Source organism: Cricetulus griseus, unplaced genomic scaffold (genome assembly GCF_003668045.3).
Source record: "Cricetulus griseus strain 17A/GY unplaced genomic scaffold, alternate assembly CriGri-PICRH-1.0 unplaced_scaffold_202, whole genome shotgun sequence".
Taxonomy (NCBI): Eukaryota; Metazoa; Chordata; class Mammalia; order Rodentia; family Cricetidae; genus Cricetulus; species Cricetulus griseus.
The window spans coordinates 21821-31558 of NW_023276923.1; the positions used below are offsets into that span (position 1 = coordinate 21821).

Sequence of the window (9738 nt, forward strand, 5' to 3'; positions counted from 1 at the left end):
CACAATGCTGTGCAGGCTCCATGATAGTCGCTTCACTTTCTCTGATCCCCTATGAGCCTTGTTAGTTCATTCTGTATGACATGTTCTCCTGTTTTCTGGCATTAGGGAAATTTCCAGAGATATGCAAAGATGACCCCAAATAAGATTCTAAGCAATAGTGAAGAGGCTATCCTAAATGTCCTTCACAAATAATGAGATTGATAACTATCTTATATGCAATCCTAGAGCCTTCAGCCAGCAACTGAAGACAGCCACAGCTAAGCACTGAGATGAATGTTTGGAATCCAGTTGTAGAGAGTGAGGCATAATGAGCAATGTATTCATGATGATGCTGGGGAAACCCAAAGAATAAGTTGACCTTAAAAAGGAGGAGCTCATTGATTTCAGACTGACAGTTCATAACCAGAATATGACAATACTAGGCTTGCTGAACGTGGGTCTCAGTTAGGAGTGTTGAGCATTCTTTGGGGTGTCTAGTTATGGAACAGTATTTATCACTAAGGTAGGAATGGACATTGGTAGGCAATTCCCCATTGAGAGAAACTCTCTCAGCCTAGACACACTGTGGAAGGCCTAGGCCCAGCCTCAAACGATGGGATGAATTTTGATGATACCCCATGATCCCTATTCTGTTGAGGGGAAGAGGGACGGGCTTCGATGTGGGGTATTTGCGGATGGGAGGGACATTGAACCAGGATTGGTATATAAAGTAAGAATTTTCTAATTCAAATTTTAAGAATTAGAATACATTAAAAGATCATATTTATCAAATTGTAGAAACCTTAAGTTCACCAGAACCAGAAGTCTGAAGTAGTAATTTACCTTCACCATTTCTTTCTTGCCTTGCATGTTTACCTTATCTATGTATAGGTTCTATCCCAAACCTTCCACATTACATCAGCTGTGCTCATATTTCGATCTTAAATGTTAGAAAACAAAGAAGATAATGACTAAATATCATATCCTGAAAATAAAAACACATATAAACATCTTAAAAAGGAGACTCTGACCTCATCCTTAAAAGGAAAATAGAGCTGTGAAATCAATGTGAGATAAATTAGCTCTAAAGAGTATATTAGTTACATTTATAAATTATTCAAACCTTGGATATGCATTTTATATTAAATTATTAAGAGTACATTGCAATGAAATATAAGCTGGGTACTGGAGATTATTTTAGAAGCATTAAATATGTGGACAGATAGGGGTAAGGCTCTAACTCGTGTCTATAACTTAGATACATGTACATAGGGCATAAGAACAAAGAAATTAAAAAAAAAAACTAGGTGGAATAAAATGTAAAATTTTAACATATATAACTAAAATTATGCTCAAGCTGAAAGTGTTTTCATTGAAAAATGAAAAGTAAAGATTAAATAATGTGCAACTTTAGTACAGCAATGATAATAAATCTTCATGTTGTGTTCATACTTAACCATAAAATTATTTTTATTGCTACTTAATTACTATAATTTTGGCACTGCTATGAATTGTAATGCAAAAAGGATTTGGAGATAGAGGTTTGCCAAAGGGTTTAAAACCCACGGATTACAAACACTCGTGTGATCTGATACTTTTAATCTGTTAAATTCAACACTTATTGCTAGCTAATATTAAAAAGTATATCAGAATGGTTGAGTGGATGAAGGCAGTTGCTCCCAAGTCTTCCTACCTGAGTTTGAACCTGTAGGACCTATGTATGTTGGGGGAAAGAGGAAATAGACTCCTGGCTGCTGTATTCTGATCTACACACACACACACACACACACACACACACACACACACACACACACGTGCGTGCGCACATGTGTATGCCCACAAATAAACGAATAAATAAACAATTAAAATTTAAGGTTTGGAGTTACTAAAACTTTTTATATACAGCAACTAAGTGGGTAATTTTTAATGTGGTGTCTAACTTTAAGAAAACCACATAAACGTGCAACTTCATTGAAAGCAATCCTATAGCTTTATGAACATTATTTATATACCCTCTATAAACAATGTTAACAATAATAATAAAATGAGCAGACACATAATATTAAATACAGGGTTCACTTGCAAAATATGCTGTATTTGAAGAGGGTAATGAAATTGTAATTAACATGCAAGTCTGTGAACATAGCAGGTAGGAGAAATCTTCAAGACACCTTCATTGAATGATTTCAGGTCATGTACAAGAAATCTGAGAGAGCCTGTGAAGTTAATTTTTCACTGAGTGATGGAGCTAAACATATCACAAAGTATTTTCTTTTGAAAAGCATAGAAGCATCCAATGACTAGCATAGGATGCGCTCCTCCATTAATATTTTCCTGCAGTAGGAGCACAATGCTATGTCTCCAAAGTTCACCAATTCAGGGTCACAGGTAATAGGGTAATAGTATAGCCATTATTTTTAACATCATTATTATTTGAAAAACAAGAAACTTAGAAATGAGTACTTAGTTGCAATTCAGACTGGAATAGAAATTTTCCTCAGAGATACCATCAATTATCTTTGTGGATGAAATAGCTAAAAAAAAATTAGAAATTCATTTTGACACTCAAAAACAACATGAGTGAAAACATGAGCACAATATGTTTTAACAGAAAAATTTTTATTTTTATCAATATACAAAACTTCTGTAAGCAAGAGTCAAAACAATATATAGTGTTTTGTAAGAAAAATTTGCCCTGGCCAACTAGGCAGCAACAGGGGCCTGAACCTCAAAGGACCTGGAATGAAGGGACAAGCTACACAACAAATGGACAGCAAGACAGGATTTCTGATCAACCTGCAAAATTTTATTTTTCTCATAGACTTTATATGGTAGTTGATGCAGGAAGCTTGGCAGGTCTGGGATTCATCAGGGAGAGGTTGTTGCTTGGTAACCAAACCATAGAATGTTCTTGTGAGCTAGTCCTTGAAGGAAGGCAGGGTATAATAGATTCAATAATCTGCCATTTTATCCTATGTTTCCTATATTTGCATACATATAACAGTTATCTGTGACCCACCAAATAATCAAAAGCCTCCTATGCCCTACATTTGGGAATGTGGGAGTCATGTTCTCCAGATGCTTCCTGCTGTCTGAGGATGAAGGTATCTTTAAGGGGTCCCATGGAAAATTTGAGATTATTTTCAAGTTGTGCAAACACTATCAGTAACTTTAGGTGATATGTTTGGCCTGTCAAGTTCAAGAGGTCTTAGTTGCTCTACCCATATCTATGTCACCCTAAAGCAAATCCATAGCCTCTTGTTTCCTGTTGAAACAATAGGAAAACTGCTTCTCCAAAACATTTTAATTTTCATTGATGAATATTTTTGACTATTTTAAAGTTAAGATATTCATATAGTAGACAGACTCCTTTACTTCAACAGTCCCTCTTTCAATTCCATTTATATCTGGACTTAACTAACTGTACGCATTTTAGCCTTTTTCCTGCCAATGCAAGTATTAGATGGCTCAGCTACAACTGTATCTTCTGCCTGGTCTCCCAGGTGGCTATGCCCACTTCTGGGTTCATGAGAACAAAATCTATAACTCACAGCCCACTCAGAGTTCAGTCCCCAAGAAGTACATACAGCCTCCCTAGAGCTCTACCATTCCCATGATTGTGCTGTGGTAGTCACTTTAATTGAGGTTATCTTTGTTACTTAGTGTGCTGGATTTTCAAAGGCTCACCAACAGGCAGAAAGTCACTAAGGAGATATTTTTATTTTTAGCTTTCTATTGTGTTACATGGAAATATGATGGCCCCATGTTCGGTACCGAGTATTTGCTTAATGTTTTACTCCTTTATCTCTTTAGATTTTACCTTCTTGGGAGGGTACCTCCCAGTCCCAAATTGACATACAGATACATGTGATTACTTATAAATGCCTGGCCTTTACTTGGCCTATTTGTAGCCAATTTTTCTAAAGTTAAATATTACCATCTACCTTTTGCCTTTAGACTTTTACCTTTCTCCATTTATGTATACCTTACTTTCCGACCCAATTCACTACTTGCTATGTTGCTTGATATCTGTCCCTTACCATCCTCCTCTTATTGTATCTTGTTCCTTCTTCCTTGCTTCCAGATTTATCCTTCTATGTATATTTGTCCTGCAACCACAACGTATCACTTTTCCTGCCTCACTATTGAATAATCACCTCTTTGTCAGATCATCAAGAGTTGTTGACTGGCTAAGAATCTCAGCTTCAAAAACCCACAGAGTAATCAAAAGCAACACATATTTACTTCACTAACCAAATGCTCCATAGCATAAAACTAACACATCTTAATACAATTTTCTAAGGGATAATAAATTTCCAATATGGTCAATATCATAATTTCAGTTGCACATAAGTATGTGATATTTTAGGATGCCATGACCTATAATGATGTGCATATTGACTTCACTTGGGAAGAGTGGAGTTTGCTGGACACTTCTCAGAAGAATCTCTACAAAGATGTAATGCTGGAAACCTACAAGAACCTCGCTGATATGGGTAAGACTGTACCTTCATATTTTATACTCTTCTGTGGTTAATGGTATAAATAAACCAGTCATATTTCTAAAGTTCACTGAAGAGGCTAACTTAAATTTTACACATTTTTCAATAATATATATACATTTTTGGTGTTATATTTTAGAATACAGTAAGGAAGACCATTCTACTGAAGAAGAACGTAGAACTTCTAAAAGACATCAAAGGTAATTTTCATCTATGAGCCGATAGAAATGTGCTTCTGAAGAGTTTGTAATCTTTCCTGGAAGTATGAAACAGAAACAACAGTGTAATTAAACACAGTTTAAATTGTATTGATGATTATTAAATTCTCACAAAACCATATACATCAGCTTCAGGTAGGTAAAATGCATTTGCAAGACATTATTTTAAGAATGAAGTCAAGGAAACAATGCCTTGAGAGAAATGACCACTCTAATCATCACAACATGAAAGCTATGCTATAGAAATATAATTCCATTTGTTTCATATTACCTATATTATTAAATGTATACATATGGTTGAGGTGATGAGCATATTTTCAAATTTTCTATTAAGCAAATACTCCTTGGAAAAACCAATGTTACTCAAGTGCTTGCTGTTACTTTTGTAAGTTTAGTGACAGCAGCAATTATAATTATTGTCAAGAGTCAAGGGGCATACATTGCAGGGAAAACTTAATATCTCTAGAACATGTCTATAAGGAATAGAGAGTGAAACTGAATTAAATGAGGAGGCCTCTTCTTTGTAATGTTTACTTTATTAGGTAGGTATATCATGTATTAGTTAGGATACAAGCCATGTCAGCAAAGGGATATGGAGTAGATGGTATATCTCTCTCACAGAACATTTAAAAGTCATGTAGTAGTCCCCATTTCAGCATACATGTTGAATTTTATTCATGTGTAAAAGTAATTTGTTTTGCAGCTTCACTGATAATACACCAACAAGCTCACTCTTCACAAAATCCCTATGACTCTATGGGTGTGTAAATACTTCTGTGTGTTCTAGTTCATTAGTAAATCTTTTATGACTCAAAATGTAGGAAATTGAAATATATAATAAGCGTGATAAAGTTCTGAATTTTTGTTATTCTTGTCAGTATGTGAAAAATCTCTAGAAAAAGGACCTGAAAATGAGAACCTTATAATAAAGGGTTATACTTTCACAAGTATCTTCAAAGATGCAAAAAAATGCTTAAAGAAGTGGAAAACTTGAGTGTAAACACAGTGATAAGATTGTAAGATCTGATTCTTCTTTGTAATTTAAACAAATTGTAATACTAATTGATACAAGTTTCAAGATAAAAATAGCATTCAATATGGTAAAGCATTTACATATGCTTATTTTCCTTGCAGGCATGAAAGAAGACAAAGTGGAGAGATGTCTTCTGAATATACACAATGTGTTAATGCCTTCACATATAACAGTGATCTTCAAAGGCGTAAAAGAGAGAAACCTTATGAATGTAACCAATGTTGTAAAGCCTTTTCTCATCACAGTCATCTTCAAATGCATAAAAGATTACATACTGGAGAGAAACCCTACAAATGTACTCAGTGTGATAAAGCCTTCACGCGTCACCATACTCTTCAACTCCATAACAGAAAACATACTGGTGAGAAACCCTATGAATGTAATCAGTGTGAGAAAGCCTTTGCTAGTCACATTCATCTGAAAATCCATAAAAGAACGCATACTGGGGAGAAACCCTATGTATGTAATCAGTGTGGGAAAGCCTTTTCTCATCATAGTCTCATTCAACTGCATAAAAGAACACATACTGGCGAGAAACCCTATGAATGTAATCAGTGTGGTAAAGCCTTTGCTCATTCCACTGCACTTCATAGGCATAAAAGGACACATACTGGAGAGAAACCCTATGAATGTAATCAGTGTGGTAAAGCCTTTTCTCAGTACAGTCATCTTCAAAGGCATAACAGAACACATACTGGAGAGAAACCCTATGAATGTAATCAGTGTGGTAAAGCCTTTTCTCATCACAATAATCTTCAAAGGCATAAAAGAACACATACTGGAAAGAAACCCTATGAATGTAATCACTGTGGTAAAGCCTTCATTAGTCAAAATAATCTTCAAATCCATAGAAGAGTACATACTGGAGAGAAACCCTATGAATGTAATCAGTGTGGTAAAGCCTTTTCCCAGCACACCCATCTTCAAATGCATAAAAGGACACATACTGGAGAGAAACTCTATGAATGCAATCAGTGTGGTAAAGCCTTTGCTCGGAACAGTAGTCTTCAAAGGCATAAAAGGACACATACTGGAGAGAAACCCTGTGAATGTAATCAGTGTGGTAAAGCCTTTGCTCGGAACAGTAATCTTCAAAAGCATAAAAGAACACATACTTGAAAGAAACACTATGAATGTAATCAGTGTGGAAAGCTTTTACAAGTCAAACTCTTCTTCAAACACATAATAGAACTCATGATGGAGACAAAGCATTTTAACGTAATCTGTATGGTAAAGCTTTTGAGTGTATCAAGAGTCTTTGAAATCATTACAAATATGATTCAGCAATGAAACAATAAATGCAGTCAGTTTAGTTTTAATTTACACCTCATATAAGAGTAAAACTTTGTGGAAAATCCATCTGTTAAAGACTTTGCAAGTTAGGATCAGTTTTCAGTACCAGATAAAGATAATGAGGGCTTCTTATTAACAAGTACTTGGTGGGATCTTTAACCATCACACTTCTAATCAGTTATACAATAGTAATTATTTAGTAGAAGAAAAATGACAGTGTCAACAATCTGTGTGAGCATTATGATGTCCATTTTTATATTGTTCATCCAGCACACTCATGGAAAAATTAATTCATAAACTTATGAAGCCTTATGTGTAGTGTAAATGGGCCAGCAAAGAAACACACCCTGACCCAGGAAGCAGATCCAGTGAAAGAAACATAATTTGTCCCTGAAAATGGAACCTAAGAAACACACCCTGAAACAAGAGCAAAATAGTTAAAAATGGCCAGTGAAAGTAACACGCTTTGGCCCTGAAACCAAAGGCAATGAAACAAACTCTATCCCCTTCCAGCTTAGGAAAAATCCCACCAATAACTGAGCTCAAAACCAACCAATCCCCAAGAAGGAATCAAGCCAATCTCAAAGGATTTTCAATCTCAGTGATTGAAATTTTACCAATTAACATCCTGAAAATTCACCCTGAAAAACCTATACCCCTAAGAAGACATATATAAACCCTATGCTTGTTCAGTTGGCAGCTGGCATTTTCCATACTCATAGTGGCTGCCACTTTCCAGGAATGCTCCTTCCAAAATAAATATGTGCAATGAGTTTTACTGAAGGACTTCTTTTGACAAAGTTGATATTAAACTCCCCAGTGAAATGGAGCAGAAAAGCAACATACACCTCTGCTTGGAGTATCCCTTAGTGGAGCAGAGCAGAAGAAAAATGGTTTCGCTGGTGCTGGAGCAGACTGCTGCATTTCTGGAGCAGTTTCTCCCATAGTTGCATGAAGCAGAGAAGTGACAATTTGGGCAACAGCTAAGAAGAAGTGGTTATCATTGCTTGGAAATTCCCTAGTGGAGAGTGGCAGAGAAGCAATGGACATGTCTGGTGGTAACTTCTCTTAGCAGAGTGAAGCACATCTATTTTAATCGTTCTCTCTCTGAGAGGAGCAGGAGTGCTGCATCCTGCATGGAGAACACCACCCACTGTAACACTACTTCTTGAGTAACCAGACTTCCTGACAGTCAGGATGCCTTGTTTCTCACATGTGTGTGATTCCAGGATACCTTCCCTTCACAGAGTCAAATGTACCCTGACATAGGACACTTAGGATGGATTTTTCTTCAGATCCCTAGGTATCCAAGACATCTTCCCTTCAGAGCTGTAGGTATAGAACCACTTATGACAGTTAGGAAACCTTTCTCTCCTTACCTGTAACAGTTGCACAAAGATTGTATTTTTTTTGCAGATTTTTTATTTGAATTAGAAACAAGGTTGTTTTGCATGTCAATCCAATTTCCCTCCCCTACCACCCCCACAACTGAAACCCTACCTATCACATATCCCTTCTGCTCCCCCTGGATGGTGAGCCCTTCCATATGGCGTCTTCAGAGTCTATCGAATCCTTTGGGATAGGGTCTAGGCCCACCCCAGTGATACTTGAACAAAGATTTTAAATGATAGTGTATCACTTTTAGATTCATGCTTCTCATCAAGTGCATGGCATAACTACTTTAGATCTAAATCTTATGGATTTATATTATTTTCTCTCCTGTTGAGTTATATTTACCACCTTATACAACATTTATGGATGATCATCCTGAAAGTTTCATGTCAGCTAAAGCTGGGGTCTATGCGCTCATATTATTCAGGTTTGGCATGGAGCAGAGAGTCGGAATTCATTTTGTTGATCACTGATTTGGGGTTCTATTTTGAAATATTTGTGGTAAATGCTAAAGTGTGCTGTATGTGTAGCAATCCATTCATTGAAGTTTATTTGTTATCCTTATATTCCTTCTGTGGCTTTTGTTCATTTTACATATTTACTTAGTGATAGGTATTTTTCTGCTGCAATGTATAGATTGTTAACTGAATCATCTTAGTAGTTCTTTTTTAAATATAGGCAGTGTGTGATCATAGTTTTCAAATAAATATTTATCTGAAAGTGGTGGTTTGTTGAACCTGTTTTTTTTTTTTTTGTACTTTTACAAATACCCTTCAGATATTCTTATTTATTATTGAGCCTGGCTTAGATGCCTGAAATGACAAGGGATGCATTTGACCTCATGATCATCATGCGTCTGCCTCCTGAGTACAAGTCTAAGTGTAGATGCTATATTCCCTATATCTTCTGTTTTCTCAACATAATTTAGCAATGTTAATGTTAAACTGCTTAATAGAAGATAATACATGAAACATTAAATTCCTCATCTGTGTATTCAAAAGAGTGTTTTCTTTTATCTGGTAGTGATATTGCTTCTGGGAATCAAAACCTGTCCTTTTGGATAAACGGCCAGTGTTCTAAATGCTAAACTTTCTAGTCGTCCACATGTATGTGTCATCAATAGTAATAAGTGTGATTGGTGATCTAACTTTATCTTTATGTCTGCCCTGAAGCCTCAGAATATAAATATATGATTAATTATAACAAGACAATCTGTATTCCGTAAGATTAAGATATCTTTATTCAGATAAACATCAGCCAAATGCAAGCAAGAGCATGCCTGGGGCAGCAAGACAGACAGGCCAGAGAGAAGAGGCTCCCA

The 9738-nt window shown here is 35.9% G+C and overlaps 1 pseudogene; it reads left to right on the forward strand.

Moving 5' to 3' along the window:
• The window catches only part of LOC113839113, a 23459-nt pseudogene extending 14030 nt beyond the window's left edge, over positions 1-9429 (forward strand).
• Positions 9430-9738: the final 309 nt, after the last annotated feature.